The sequence below is a fragment of the Parambassis ranga genome, chromosome 5 (assembly GCF_900634625.1).
Source record: "Parambassis ranga chromosome 5, fParRan2.1, whole genome shotgun sequence".
Taxonomy (NCBI): Eukaryota; Metazoa; Chordata; class Actinopteri; family Ambassidae; genus Parambassis; species Parambassis ranga.
The window spans coordinates 25,758,955-25,775,319 of record NC_041026.1 but is presented as its reverse complement, the minus strand read 5'-3'; the positions used below and the strand labels follow the sequence as shown (position 1 = coordinate 25,775,319).

The following is a 16,365-nucleotide window of genomic DNA, read 5'->3' as shown; positions in this document are numbered from 1 at the left end:
GCAGCAGAGCTCACTCAAGCAGGACATTTAACTCTCCGCTTCATAATGATACTTTTAGAGAGCTGTTCAAAGCTTTCCATGTCCTCTGGTTAGAATTCAGATGGGTAGATTTAAAAGGACTACAGTATGTTTTACAAGTAACCTGTGGGCTGCAAGTCTACAGGAATGAGGTATTGTATTGTATTGTATTGTGTATGCAAATTCTGCCAGTAATATTATCTCACAACATTTAACGAAAAGGCACAGCAACACAAATGAGCAAAAAACTCCATCCTGCATAACCATTGCAGAAACATCTTTCACGTATCTGTGTGGCAGCTCTGATGTCTCATCATTTGGATTAGCCTTGATGTTAGACTGGTTTACACAGCTATAAATTTGACACTGCATTTAAATAGATGCCAGGATGAAGCAGCCATCATTCACTCTGCCACAACCCTGTGGTGGCTGTAATCATGATGACACAGTAATATGGCTGTATCCGTTTTTCTTTTACCCAGGCTAAATTGCTGTTTATGGCAATAAGAAGGATTCTATTCCCAGAGGCCACAGTTAGTCAGACTGCCTCTTATTGTCTTACTGCTGGGTTGTGGTGCAGAGCACAAACACTGTCACCAACACCACCAACCCTTCCTCCTCCTGTTTTCCTCTCTCTCTATCCCTCTCTTCTCTGTTGGTTCTCAGAGCTATTATTTTTATCTGAAAACCTAAACGACGCTACAGAGGGAAAAGAGACAAGAGAAATAGAAGGAGAGGAAGAGAGAGGCACACAGAGAGACAGAGCGAAGCGGGAGAGGAAAACTGTGATTCTTCTGAAGCTGAGATCGATGCTACCAGCATGTGTCTGCATTGCACAGTGCCAGCAAAAAAGGAGGGCTCTATTGATTTGCTCCCATATTTCAATCAAAAAAAGTGGGTTTCCAACCTCTGTACTGCTACAAATTACCAGCTTCTCAACAAATAAAGAAATAAATGCCTGACGTCAAGCTTAAGCATATTAAAAAAAAAACTCCATCTTGTTATGCAGTGACAACAAAAAGCCATGTTTGTGTGTGAGACTGGGACATCTTTGGCATGGTAATGATGTTTCATTTCTGACTGCTGCTAGCCAGTGGCTACATCCTTCTCACGGGTATTTGCAGTGTGCCTGTATCGACAAAACGCACAAATATGTCCTGAAGTGTGAAAGCAGCACAAGAGAAACACTCACATTTAGAAATTAATCTTTTTTCCCTGACAGTTTAACAGTGTACCTGTTCTCCAGAGGAGATTGGGAATGTATTGTACTGTAAAGGAAAGCCATCTGGAGGTCAAAGCTAATAGTGTAATGGCACATTTAACATTTGTGCAGATACCTACAGGGGCCTCTGCTACAATGATTTAACCTCTATAGAGTAGTTTAAGTGTGCGAATGTGACTAGCTCGTCTTGTGGGGATGATCTTAATATAAAGAAGATGTAAGTTATTAAAATCTGCATACGCGAGGGGCGCAGTGCATAGCATGATTAGCTCCATCAGATTCTAGAAAGAGAATGAGACAGACAGATGGCTAACATAACGTGATCATGGACAGAAAGCAGGCAATGTTTAATTCTTCACATAGCTGGCAATAAGACAGTACAGGAAGCAGAATAAATTAAGTTATATTACAATTCCTCAGCAGAGCATCTTCTGGTCAGAGAAGCATATTTGCAGATTTGTCAGCCTCCCACAAACAAATCTGTATCACAAAGGGACTGAACAGGGTTCCACACTGTGATTTCCGAATCAGCCATCTGAATCCTGGCCAGAATGAGTTCTTTCAACCAGGTTCTCTGTGCCACAAAACAATTGCATATTTGGACAAAACAACGCAAGCCATTGCTCAAAAGGTAGCAGAAATAACACCTGGATGGCTACTCTATAACATGAGAACAAGAGTGAAAGCAGTGAAAAGTTTCAAATACAAACTTAAACTGAAGTAAAAACAAAACACAGAATGGTGAATTAAACAAGCAGAGCTGCGCATGAAATAGTTCTCAGCAGTGGGCATCCACAAGTCACTGTGCTGGGGCAAATAAGGCTGCATACAGCCTGCTTTTTAGACCAAAATAGACAGCAAATTGATACAATCAAATATAAAAAGTGTCACCACCATAGGAGATGCAATTTCCCCCCTTCTTTTCATGATGGAGTCAGGATTTGTGTTTCTATTTTCTTTTATGGCGCCATCGTTTCTTTTATGTGCCTCAGAGCCTGGTGAAAAATGGTAGAGACACTGTATATCTTTTTAACACTGATGCTAATCTGCAACACACACACACACACACACACACACACAGTTTATATGTTGCTCTGCTGTCATTGTAGTCTCCTTCATTCATTTGCTATTTAAAAACTGTGAATAGCAGAAACTGTAAAGCAAGCTTCAAATATATGCTGGTGAAAACCAGTATTTATATGTCCTCATTAGTAAAACATACAATGTCATTATGAGTCTTGTAGATTCTAATGAAAGGTATCATGATCTAGTTCTCTAAAACTGAATTCCCCCCTGGGATTTATAAAGTAATTCTGATTCTGATTAATATTTAACTTAAATAGTTGACATTTGTGTGACAGCATTTCTGTGTGCACATACAGTGCAATCAGGAAAGTGAAATAACGTCTTGGTTGATTTCATTTAACACAAATGTGCAAATAAAAATTTGTTATATGCCAATAGTGGCAAACTGAATATTTCACTTAGATATTACTGTGATGGATTTCATCAACAGCTGCTAAGGTGAAATGCATTCCTAAGCTAACAAAAGTTGCTAATTAATCTGAGCAGACAAAGCCTTTTTCTGTTTGATTGACAACTTTACATCCTTACCACTATAAACAGGTCTGACACTCTCAGCACCCCCACCCCACCCTCCCACCTCTCCCTCTGTAGGGCTGTATTGCTCTCTCTTTCTCTCTCTCTCGCTCGCTCATCCCTCTCCTTTGCTTACTAATGAGCCGTGAGATTGACAGCTGGATTACTGGGCTGGTTTGTAATCCTTTAATTTCTCCATTTAAGATAATCACCCTCTGGATGGAGCGCTGCCTACATGCACACACACAAACACACAATGCACAAAATATACTGTGTTTACATAGAAATAAATAAATAAATGTGTGTTTGCACATTAACCAATATGAACAAGAGAGTGTAGTAAAAACACGAGCATGCGGGTGCCCTGATCAAATATAGATTCCAAGAATTAATCCAGAGGACAAAGTAGAGCATAGCCGCTATCTGGCGAGGGACCTTTTTGATGTTAGAGTTTGTGGAACAAAGGCATCTTGACAGTGTAGTCTTTTAATTAAGGCAATAGAATAGCAAAAGCCCAGTGGCTTCAGAAATGGCTGTACAGTACAACGGCGAGTGGTCCTCTGGAGATGCATTTAGCAGCAGCTTAGAAGGATCTATGTGTTGAGTCAAGCCAAACGTAAATCATTTTGATTGGGCCGTGTTTTTCATCTCCTCCAGTGCTGCGGACTGAGGATATGAGTGTTGGAGAACATGTGAGGTCAAGTGGAAGCACAAGGTCAAACTGCTTGGCCATAATTCATCAATAAAGTGAGAAGCTATATGTCACTTTGAGCCCCTAACTCAGGAATGAAACCAGGGGTGGGGGAGAAAGGTAAAAAGGAGCAGAACAAGGGGGCAGGACAAGGACTCTGATAGCAGAAAACACACGTTGTAAAATAAAGAACTTATGATGTTAGGACTACTTAGTCCTAACATAATAGGAATAGGAATATACTTAGGACTATAGACAGAAATAGACAAGCCTTCCATTCACCTATACATTGTCTCCAAGGTTTTTGGGCCTCAGGGACAGGGCCCTGGCCAAAGCCTGAGTCTGTCACATTCCTGGGTAATCCAAATAAGGGCAGAGTAGTGAAGTGTGACTAGAACCGAGTTTTTTTTTGTTTTTCTTTTTTTTTTGGGGGGGGGGGGGGGCAGGAGGCGGCACATTGGGCAGACAGCAAGTTGCAAGACATCCATCTCATTCGAAGCGTCGGGTCTTTAATTATGCATAACTTCAAGCCTGAATATCATTTAGATTGGTGAGTTACATAAAACAATGACACATTATCTATTGAGCAGAGAAAGTGCACTTTTTCCATTTGGTTTGCAGGGGCAGTGCTCATTTTGCCTTTTTTAATAGGTGCTCCACCTCAATCTCCTCTTCCTGTTCTGTTTCTCTCTGTCCTCCCTTTCACTGGCCTTCTCCGTATCCACCAGAATGACAGGATTTGTGAATCCTCTCCTCTGATAGAGATCCACTCCACAGTAATTACAGACTGACACAATCACAGAAAGTGGCACAAAAGACTCCAAACATTCAGACAAGGGGTTGATGGAGGTCAACTATTTGCAGTCTATACAGTATGCACATTCTCGCTTCTTTATTTTTCCCACTGTATTTCATTTCTTGGCAGAAGAAAGCTCGACATGATTCCAAACCAATTGCAACTTTTGAAAAGCCACAATTTCAGACAGCTGATAACAGAAACAGAAAATGGGTTTAACTTTTTCTTACAGACAGACACTTTTTGAACTGAGCACTCTTTGCTTTCCAGCTTCCTTTGCTGGGTTTTAATAGTTAAGCTGCATTCTTTTTTCTATTAATGGTGATTATTGTTATCTATCCTATAATCCACCAAAATGACACTTAAAGAGTGCTTTGTCATGACAACACAAACAGGCCTAATAACATGCAAGTGATGAATTTGAGCAGAAGAAGCACCACTTCAATGCTAAGGAGCTGATTTTGTATTCAGATGCATGTAAATCCTGCAAGCCTAGAAGAGGGGGTGGGACCTCTGTAATGAACTGGCATCCTCTGGGTTACACTTGCAGCTAAAGGGTGAAACAGAGGTCTCCTAGTGGGAAAATGGCTGTGCAATGGCTGTGCAACCAAAAAAGCCAGTGGAGTCTTAATCAAGGCCACAGATTGTTAAAGTGCAGAGAGATGCAAAGTGCTAATACACATCGATTGTGAGAGACGTTGGTCAATTAAAAAGGTTTTCAATAACAAATGCAAATAGAATTCACAGAATACAAGGTCATCGACATAGAGGAGGCTTTCTACTTCTTTAAAAGCTTTCTTTGATAACGTGTCAATAAAGGCATCACTGAAAAGAGCTAAACTGCAACTTGAAAAGTATTATCTAAATTTGTCTCAACTCAGTATTAAAGTCTCCAGTTCCTTGCCCAACACAGTCCACTATTTATCCGTTAGTCTTTTGCCAAGGACTTCTTTTTGGCTAACACCATCACAAGTGCCTCATTCTCCCTCTTTTCTTATAAGCACTCCATGATTTAACCCACAGCCGCCAGCTCTTACAGATGCAATCTGATGTCTGATAATATCGCACTTAGCTCCGTTTGAAGGTCAGAATTCAGGGCACAATTAGCTTACCTCTATTCTTTGAGGAAATGTAGCTCTACTGCATAATCTCACCTGGAAGAGTGCAAACAGACTGACTGCCCTACGCTTTTTAAAATGCAGCAGGAGTCTCAGGGTTGGTCTCTGACAGCTTATCACTGCCTCAATACAAGGAGCTTCAGATGAAGCATGCCTGTCTCTCAGTGGGCAACATATGGGAAAGCAATGAGACTGATCTGTGTTGTAATGAAACTCCATGAGAGTACATGGTCTGACCTACCAGACTAAAGCTAATAGCAGTACATGGTGAGAGGACCACAGTGAAGATCAGTGCACTGGAACTAGTAGAAGCTCTGACAATAATATTTTTGCTGACAGCCAGTTTCCCATCTATCACAACCCCCTTTTTTACTTATTACCACACAGAGGAAATACAAGACTACAAAACGGGATGAAAAGTATTGTGCTGTGGCATGTACTATATCTTGGGTGGCTTGCTTGATGGAATTGGCTCAGCATGTATGTTATGGTGTAAGGAGTTTGAGGGGTATAGGAGCGTTGCTTGCTTTGGTAAGAAGGCAGGCGAGATAAAGAGAAATGATGTGGCTCATCTTCTGTACCTGTATTCTATCAGCTCGCCACAGACTGCAGGTCCTGGCTGCAGAGATGAAAGACTCTCTGGAGGACAAGAGAGACGTTCGTGAGTCAGAAGGAAAATGGCATCCCGCTTATCAAATGCCTAGAAACATAATCCCCCCCCCTCTCCCCTTCAGTTCTTAGGTCTGGACGTACTTATGAAAGCCCTGTCACTTTGGATAGTAGGTTAGGAGTCAGAAGTTCTGAGCAGCACAGCAAACGCCGAGCTGGCTGTTTTAAAGCAGATATGGCTCTTTGCCAGATTTTCCTGCTGTAGTCTAATTGGGGTCATGTTACAAGTCATTTTGTATGTGTAACTTTTTGAGATGGAATTAAACAATAGGAAAAGTGTATAGCGTGATGACGGCAGGATCCTCCTGAAATTAATCTTTTCGATTAAAGTACAGTGTGTTTAATTTTTTTTCCTGGTATTCAGAGTAAGAGCCAATTTTAAATGAAAAGCCCAGGGATGAAGGAAGCAAGGAAAGACACTCAATTGTGGATTATTTTTTCATAGAGCAAGTTCTTCTCCTGTGATTTAAGAGACAACGCAGGGACTGGAAATGAAAACAAGCCCATTCTCTTTGAGAGGATGGTGTGGACTCCAGGTGGCAAAGCACAGTCTCTACGAAAGGATCCTGTATGCTTGGTTAACTAGTAGACATCTCTCTTATTGTGTTCTCTACCAGACAATATACTCAATATTTGTGGTCCTCTGCTGCATTTCTAAACCAACCATTTAATAGATAGATTTTTCCCAAAAAATAAGGTTTCTTCAAACTAGTAAATCCACCAGGGTGATTTTCTTTGACACAAATCTTTCCAAATTCGAGTCAGACAGGCGTCTAAATCACACAAAGTGGTGGTGATCACTGTCTTCCAGAATAGGAGAAGGGCAAAGGGTGAAACTTGTCAGCGCTGCTTTTCAAATATGCGTTGACAGAGACTTAAAAAGACACTATCCTAACTTAGCTGTATTTCGAATCAATTTCTTTTGTGCTGCCACCACATCCCCTTGTCCGTGTTCCTAGGTGTCTGTTCCGGCTCTTGGAGCGAGGTGATGGTTTACACAGCGATGTGCAATCACTGGAATATTTCTTTTCACGGCTTATCTGCCCACAGTGGGAATCTGCACGGACCATGACTCAAGGCCTGGCTGTCTGCTTGCCTGTGTGCCGCAGCCTTCCCCCACAATCCTGACCCAGCTCCCAGACAAACATTTCCATGGGAGCACAGGATGATTTATTCAGCACAACTTTGCGGCAGCGCAGAGATTTGTGACTTGGTTAAACAAAGGTCCTCTATGGTCAACCACAAAGCCATTACAGGCATTTTAACCTATAAAGCCAGTGGAGAATGACAAAAGGGGGCACTGAATGATGCATTACAATTCTAAAATGCCCTTTCGATACTTGAGCCGACATTTTCCTTAAACTAGAGAGTGAGCATTAGCAAAGAAGCATTCATAAAAAAATACCAGTTTTAGAATCTGGTCCCCAAGACGTTCTTTCTTTTAACCATTTGATTTCCATTTGGTCACCGTTCAGTGAAAAACATGCGTCTCAAAGTTCAATTGTTGTGTTCACCTATATGGTAGTCAAGACCCATGGAGATAAATCTAAGGTGTCAGGACAATAAAGGAGATTACAGCCATAAGAAATATTGTTATCTTTGCCTTGTTTTTTTTCTTTGTGGATCCTGGAGGTTTAATGCTGCAGGACACATTGAACTGAAACAATCTGAGAGGGGAACAAGACTCTCTGGTGAACCCCTGATGGGACATTTATTGGATACAGGGTGACAAGTCAAATAGGCTGGGAACCAGTAAAGAAAGGATTACACAAAAAATTGCCCATCCTCATGGACTCTAAAACCATGTAATACAGATTTGATTGTGTGCTTGGTCTGCCCTGATAGCCTTTGGCTTTAAGGCATTAACAATGAACCTGGTGTGGCATGTCATTCCCCATCTCTTTCTCCCTTTATTTCATCACATATTATTACTGCCAACTCTACACACAAAAAACAAACTTCAAAATAGAAAAAGGCATCACAGTCACCGACTACTAAATAACAAAGAATTTATCACTGTTGTGATGTGCAGAAGGGGAGGGAGTCATGGTCATTCCTGTAAAATCTCTCAGCCTTTGGTGGCTGCATGTAGTTGCCTGTCTTCCCTGTACAAGGTGCATAACACATAACACAACTTTCAAGCAATTTATGACCACTGTTCATCCAAATGACTTCATTCTGCACTTTTACTGGTCTCCAGCACCAACCAAGTTTAAAGCAGATTGCTCTCAGGAAACTGCATACAGACATAAACAGAGGTTCCATCATCTTCTGGTGAAATGATGATGAAAAGTAAACGAACATTAAGCAAGTCTAAAGTAACAACATAGCCAGAAGAAATAGAAATATGATAAAGCACCAGTATGGTCCTTTAAACACACACCATGGTTCACTACGCAGACACAGAGTCTGTCTATGTTCAGCTAGTGTATTAGAAACAAGATATTAGAAAACCTTCAGTTAACTTAGACTGGTGTTAATGTATGACGGCCACTCCCAAACCCATGCACCATCAAAACAATACAACCAAAAGAAAAACAACTCCACCTTTCACCTCATCATGAGTTACACAAATCAGAAACACAAGCCTGGTTCACATTGCACCTGCTTGGCCACAGCTTTTTGGTCCTTTCCCCATCGCTCACTGTCCATCTCTCCAGGGAGACAACAACCACGGCCCCAGCAGTCCAGCAACCCCCCTAGTCAGCTCTGGAGCATCCCAGACCCTCCCTATTTATCCCTAGCCCATTCATTTTCTTGGAAAGTGACATTTTTGGGTTATACATATTGTGGTGTTAGTAATAAAGGCTTCCTTCCACTTTGTCCCACTGTACAAAAAACAAACCTTCAGTAAGGCTAGGCGCTGCACATTAATCATTGAGTGAGGACTTAAGCCTCCCCAGCTCATATCTTTTTGAATGGCCAGTTGGGAGGACAGCATGGCTCACAGATTGATTTTCACAAAGAACAAACACGAAGACAGACAAAATGAAAGAAAGGGACTAGAAGCAAAGGTAATATGGGATCAAAGCTGGGGCTGACGTGGCACATGAACTAAATCAAGCTGATGCAGCTGTGACACTTCTTTGAATTTAAGTGTTAGCAACTAATATATATGCAATGTCACATGCGCACAACATCCCCCCCTGTGTGCACATGTAACACAGAGAATCAGAGAAGGAAGTGGCATACGTTATCTGTCTAGATACATCAGCATCTGTTAACATTGTTTGGGTCAGTGAGGACGCCTCAGCCCATTTCCAAGCAGGCAGAAACGCTGAGCCCTGAGCCCCTTCAGGCAAACTGACTCCCCACTGCCCAGCTGCACTGTCCTTGTCAGCTTCCTAAATAACAAAATAACCTGCAGAATAATTCAATTGTTTCACTTGCCATTGGAAAATGCTCAAACAGCTGTTACAATGAGAATGCCATTTCCTCCTGGCAAATAGAATTTCACCTAACAACAGACAAATATTTGGCTACAAAGCCAAGTGTCAGGGGAGAGCTAAGCTTATTGTATGCTGCTGTTCAGCTGTTACCCACAAGTATGAGTAACACTCGGGTAGGATGCAGAGAGGAGAATGAAGAAAATGTGAAACAACCATATTGGACCTGTATTAACAAGATCACTGTCCCAACACAGTAGATCACAAAATACTAAAATCATAAAATGAGCCCCCTTCTCTCCATCACTGTCTAGAAGTTTAAAGCTTACATATGGTCTAAGTTACAGAGACGCACCAATGATATCAAAGGTGTTTATCTGTCAGTTGTGCGGGTGGATAAAAAAGGAATGTGGCTAAAAGGGGGGGGGTCGGATTCATTTCCATTAGGCCAAGATTCACCAGCAAGCAGAAGACACACACTGAAGAACAGCATAATTTCACATGGCACCTTGCAGCAGATTCAGTACACTGCCTGCACTGAAAAGAAATGGAGCGCATGAAAACCGAATTGAAAATAGAAGTGGAAAACATATTACAATGAAAGTTTTTGGGCTTCCAGCTGCAACATGCGGGGAAGGGAACAGGCTATTTAAATTAGTCTGCTCTGAGCTTGCTGCTTAGTCAATCAAAAAAAGAAGAAGTGTATTGTTTTGACTGTAATCAGTGTAATTTAGGTGTGCACTCATCAATGAAACTTCACATCAGATGGAAAATAAAACACTGTATCCCACAGCTGCTGCCACATCATGTTCAGTCACGTCGCAGATTTAGCCAACCATAGCATCATCCAGATTCCACTTTATGGTATGTATGCCTGTGCTGAGGACAATGCAGATGAGCTGCTGCTTACACTCTGTCTTGGCACAGACAGAGTGTGATCTGACATTCTTTAGGGGTGATGGAAAGTCACAACGCCTCAATATATATATGTCCTCCCTCACACAAAGATAGACACACACTTACTCACTCAATCACACTACGGGGTTGGGGAGGGGGGCACATCTGGGCAGTGAAGAGAAAATATCATCAGTCAATAAATGAGATGGAGCAGCGGCAGACTTACCTTTAAGAATGCTCTGGCCGTGCAGCACGTCTCTTGAGACAATCACTGTGTAGAAGTTCTGCGAGAAGCCCGGTCTGCATGGGGGCTTGAGGGGCTGGCCAGCCTTACTCCCCTGAGGAATAAAACAAGACGGCCTGTTAAGCATTGGCAAATTGACTTGCGACCACAGGGTCAAAAGCTGATCTCACAGCCTTCTCAGACTGATATTGAACCTCACAGTCTCTTTTGCCTCAGTGAGTGATTACTTCAGACTACAGTATGTTGCACTTGGACCGGCATAGTGTGGAAATCTACATCCAGGGCTCAAGACACCTGTTTAGAGTCAGTATAGTGGAACATATGGTCTCATGAGAGATGCTTAAATGCTGAACAAGTAAGGAATACATTATTTTAGGAATAGTGCTTCTCATTATAACACGTCTGTAGCAATAGTATATTTTGTTTATTATAGAAAAAGTCACAACACATGTTCCAACAACAATGCACATACGGGCATGACTGACAGGACACTTACTCTAAGGCTACTGCATGCCTGGAGTGTATGTGCATATGTGAAAAGAGAACAAAGACACTGATTGCATTCAAAGATGTTCACTTACAGAACCATAGCTGGGTCTAGAAGGAATGTACTTTTATCCATCCCTCCCAAAGCACCATTATATGTTCTTATATATATATATATATATATATATATATATATATATATATATATATATATATATATATATTGTCCTATAACAGGCAACTCTATATTTCCCTGGCAGAGCATCATCTAAGCACAACAAACTACCACAGCAATGCAGCTGATTCATGTTATAAGTTTGTAAATGAAATTAAGCTGATCCTTATTTCTCCTAGCCATCTCTGATAAGTGCTTAACCTGGAGATGATCCCAGAAATCTACAAAAGGAGAGCACGGTGCTTCTTCTCTGCAATGCACGCACTGCAGTTTATTTAGACGAGATAATGCGTAGGCTATAACGAGCAGAGTTCTTGGAGACTTTTTCTTCACAGTTAGGCAATTAATATTTCTGACCCGAAATGTGCCGTATTAGGCTCCATTACACGCATCATGTTGCCTGCAGCGCAGCGCTACGAGGGGAACTGATCCGATCACAGCTACTTTCGAGTGTGCACAGCGCGCTGCAAAAAAAGCCCAAGTAAGCAGTACAGCAGTGCAGCACTTCCCCTGAAAAAAAAGACGTGCAGAAATTAACTCATCTTACCGAGGATGCGCCCAGAAGTAAGGTGCACGCCAAGATGACGCAGCCAACCTTCATCTTTGCGAAAACCGTCAAATACAGCGGTGGAATACAACGGAGGAAGAGATGAGTCGCCTTCGCAAATTCACCTCAGTAATTCCCTGTTTCCTCTTCTCGGGTGCTGAGTGAGAGACTTGTCTGGCGCAAAAGTGCTGCTGAGACAGAGATGCTGCGCTCAGCCCAGAAGAAGCCGGTGCCCATTGGATAACAGCGTCACTACAACTCCTCCTACCGCACGGCGGAGCAGGCAAGCCAGTGTGCACTGTCTGCGCTCCGACCAAGTCCCTGTGTGATGAGCATGATGCCCCGTGCCACTTCAGGGATCTATTGGAAGAAAAAACAACATTTTCCAGCCTATTTACATTCATATTTTGACTTGAGATGGAGCAAAGGCGGTTCTTAGCTCCGTGAGTGACAACCAACCATCCGAGTCCTTTCATGTGTCCATCAGCTTACTGGAGTCTATTTCACACCCCAGTTACCTCCTCTGCCCCTGATCCAGGGTATAAGCATAGCGAGAGCCGCCAGGTTATTAGCTTTTTATTAAAGCCACGATGATAGACCACCGCGGGATAAGACTCTGATTGTGAATGGAAGCTTCAAAATAACTATCCGGTGTGATCAACAGGAAATATATATAGACTATGTAGTGTATAGACAGGCGGTTAATTAAAGATAAATATCCCTTTGCTCATGGGACTATAAGCTTTGTAGATTTAACATAGATGTACACTGATAATAAGTCTACACTTTGTACAAACCACTTGGTTTATTAGTTAATAAAAACAACTTCAAAATGTATTTTGACATTTTAAAGGGTGAGTTACATTTGTCTTTATATTCAAAATGATGGAAAAGCATCAAAGCAACTGACCTGGATTAGTTTTGACCAACTAATTCTGACTTGGATTTCCATGATAAAAAAAATACTCCCACATTAATAGTGTCACGACTTGGGTTTATTTATGGTTTAGTCTTCCTTGTTTTGGGTTTTTAGTTTAATCTGTGTTTAGTTATAGTTATTTTTCCTGTAGTTCTGGTGTTTTTTTTTCCTGGGTTTGTGTTTAGCTGTCTAGTCTTGTCTTGTGTTTCCCGTTTTACTTTGGTAGTCCTGTCCTCCCTGTGTATTGTCTCGAGTTTTGCTTCCTGTGTTTTCCCTCCTTGTTGATTACCAGCCCTGCCCTCATGTGTGTCACCTGTGTCTCGTTGTCTTCCCTGGTCCCTTTGTATATAGTCTGTGTCTTCCCCTTTGTCCTTGCTAGTTCGTCTCGTCTGTGTGGGCTTTGTGTCTATGTCTATGTCTCGTCCATACCATGCCATGCTATGCTATGCTTCAGGTAGTTTCTTTGTTTGATGTTATGTTTTCGTTTACCACGCAAGGTGTGATTTTTGGTTAGGATATTTTGGACTCTCCTTTTGACCACGTAGTGTGATTTTTAGTTTTGTATTGTTTTGCCCTCCTGGCTTTAAATAAAAGACCTTTTTTTGATTTGAACCGCTCTGCGTCCTGCAACTGTGTCCTCACCTCATCCACAAACCCTGACAAATAGCTTTTTTTTGGTAAAGGAATCCTCTGAAGCATCAATCAAACATTATATTTACAGCCATTACATTTTATGATATATTTTGGTCATTGTCTAAACTTTGGACCCAAGTCTGGAAAACAACTTCTATACTGCATATGACCATATTTGTTTTCATCTATCTCTCTATCTAGCCATCTGTCTGTCTAGCTGCACCCAAGGACTACACAATAACAGCGCCCTGTGTTTTGAACAAATATCACAACTAAAAATTTTAATGTTAAAAATACTAATGTGATTATATGTAATTATCAAGCAGCAACCTCCAGGCTGAGACAAAGTTCATTGCAGTTCACCTCACAGTTTCTAGGTGCTGGCTCTATCCATCCATCTGTCCATCATCTGAACCTGCTTTGTGCTGCAGGGTCACGGGTGGCTGCAGCCTATCCCAGCTATCTACAGGTGAGAGGCGGGGTACACCCTGGACAGGTCACCAGTCCATCACAGGGCAACATACAGACGAACAACCATTTACACTTACACCTACAAGCAATTTAGAGTGAGTAATTGACCTAACACGCACATCTTTAGAGGATGTGGGAGGAAGCCGGAGCACCCAGAGAAAACCCACGCAGACACAGGGAGGACGTGCAAACTCCACACAGAAAGGCCCCAGTTAGAATCGAACCAGGTGTTGCTGTGAGACAATAGTGCTAACCACTGCACCACCGTGCCACCTACTGCACCACCGTGCCACCTGGGGCTGGCTCCAAACAAAAGTCGATCCAATTATACTTCAGTGTGAAAATGAAATTAACATTTTTACAGCCTGGTACAACAAACGATTCTGGTCCATATTGTTGAGGCAAGTGTAGTGGGAGAGAATTTGTATATGGCTCACCTGTTTTAATCACTTTAAGACTTAATATTTTCATATTTAAGAATGTGATCGCTTTGAGTGACAGGTAGGTACGGTCACATGCTGAGCTCCCTGCTTCCACGACTGCCTGAACCCCTGCCACCCCCACCCCACCCCCACTCCACCTCTTTGCCTAGATTTGTACTGAAAGTCCAAAGAGTCCACCTAACTTCATATTTTTACAGTATATATTACATACTTACTATATTACATACTTCACTTTGCTATGCACTATTTTGTGTTTGTTTTCCATAATTTTACTCATATTGCTGGAACAATAAAGAATTAACTGATAGTCCCATAAATGTTTGGTGTAAGTACAGTAGTGTGAAAAAGGTGCTGGGAAAAGTGTGAACTGACATTGTGCACTCACACTTTAATAATGTTGACATTTCCAAAGCCTTAGATCGTTGCCTCTATTTCCATATCTGAGGGGTCATGACAATTTAATCCCATCAAAAGGAATAGGACAGTATTGCAGTGTCAATCAACACAGCCCAGTGTCTGCCCCTGTCACTGCCACTCACGTGGCTGCTTTATTTTCAGCACACACTCCTTCAATATAGAAAAAAAGCTCTGTACATTTTCCCTTAGTTTCTTTCTTTAAAACAGTATCTTCAAAACAAACTGCTTGAGGCTGATAATTAAGAAGTACTCCTCGTCTCGTTGACTATAGCTCAGTGGGTGTTTCTGTCCAGAGGGCAAGATTTCTTAAGGTCAGAGATATGACAAATACACTCCACTCATCTCTCTTTGGGGCTTTGTGCTTATTCTCTTATTATACCCTGGATAACTTTGCAGAGAAACTTTATGACAAGGATTTAAACTCACACCCAGAACATTAAACAATGACTGACTCTTAATAAAATAATGTTGCACCTTGGTATTCGTCACTGTCATTTCTTCACATGGGACCAGCCGCTGACAGGAAGTAGAAAGGACCCTCCAGAAAGAAAACATCTGAGTGTGACTGCTTCCACTATAATCCCTACATTCAGAGGACTGAGAGGGCTGCACACAGGCTCTTTTTACTTTACATCTAATCAGAAAAACATACAGCACAGTTCAGAAAGTGATCATGTCTGGATGTCCTTTCAGAATTACACAGTCACTCTTCCCTCTTTATGCTCATATTATCTTATAGTTGTGGTTCTAAAAAATACAACTTCCCAATCTGCCTCTGTGGCACGAACACAGTGATATCCATGAAATTATTGTTTTGCTGAATTAGTACCCTGAAGTAGCACACAACTAACTCTCTGCACAGTGAATATCCGCATGGCTTGAAGGGACCCTGCCAGTTTCAGAAGGCGGAGTAAATTATTTCTTTCAAGTATGGCGCATTTGCTTAATAAAAATACCATCTGGGCACTTGAAGTGAATTGGTTTAAGGCCGTGCTGAATTATTAAACAAATCTCACAAAATGGGTCCCTGTTCTCTGGAAACACCTCACCACAGTCTATACAGGCTGACAAACGACTTTCCATTTGCTATTTAGAGGCCCAGCACAGAGTGGTATCAAGGTTCTTTTGGTATACTGTTTAAAAGCAGACCAAAAAAATCAATTTTCCAAGGTCTAAACATACTCGAAAACTCACGAGACTTGGTCCACACACATTGTCTGTAAATAGGAATTAAAACCATGTCTCTGTATCCTCATCTTTTGCTATAAATTCACTGCTTTCCCATGCACATCAACCTAACAGCAAAACTACAAATGCTGTCCTCCAAACATTTATTTACTCTAAGCCACATTTTAAAAAAAACAACAAAAAAATGAACCTAAGCATCCCTCTATCCAAATTTTTCCACAGACTCCATAAGAGATTAACTGAAGGTCTAAAAATCAAGCTAATTAACGCCTACAAGGCAGAGAAGGCTCAAAGAGGAATGCTTCCAGCCAGAAATTCCCACTGTCCGACAAGTCATTAAGAAATGGCAGCTCTGTGTGATATCTGCCAAGGTGGGTTGTACCAAATACTTTTTTTTGCTTTTCAGTTTCTGAAATTAAAAGGTTGCAGTGTATTAAAATGTTTTT

At 41.6% G+C, this 16,365-nt stretch overlaps 1 protein-coding gene across 1 annotated transcript in view; it reads right to left on the bottom strand.

The window, feature by feature from the left end:
• Positions 1-10,707, bottom strand: part of cdh4 (cadherin 4, type 1, R-cadherin (retinal)) — a 169,623-nt gene extending 158,916 nt beyond the window's left edge. The window contains exon 1 of the mRNA XM_028405984.1: positions 10,623-10,707. The gene's annotated coding sequence lies outside the window, so the exon portion shown is untranslated. The remainder of the gene's footprint in view (positions 1-10,622) is intronic.
• Between the last annotated feature and the right edge of the window lie 5,658 nt (positions 10,708-16,365).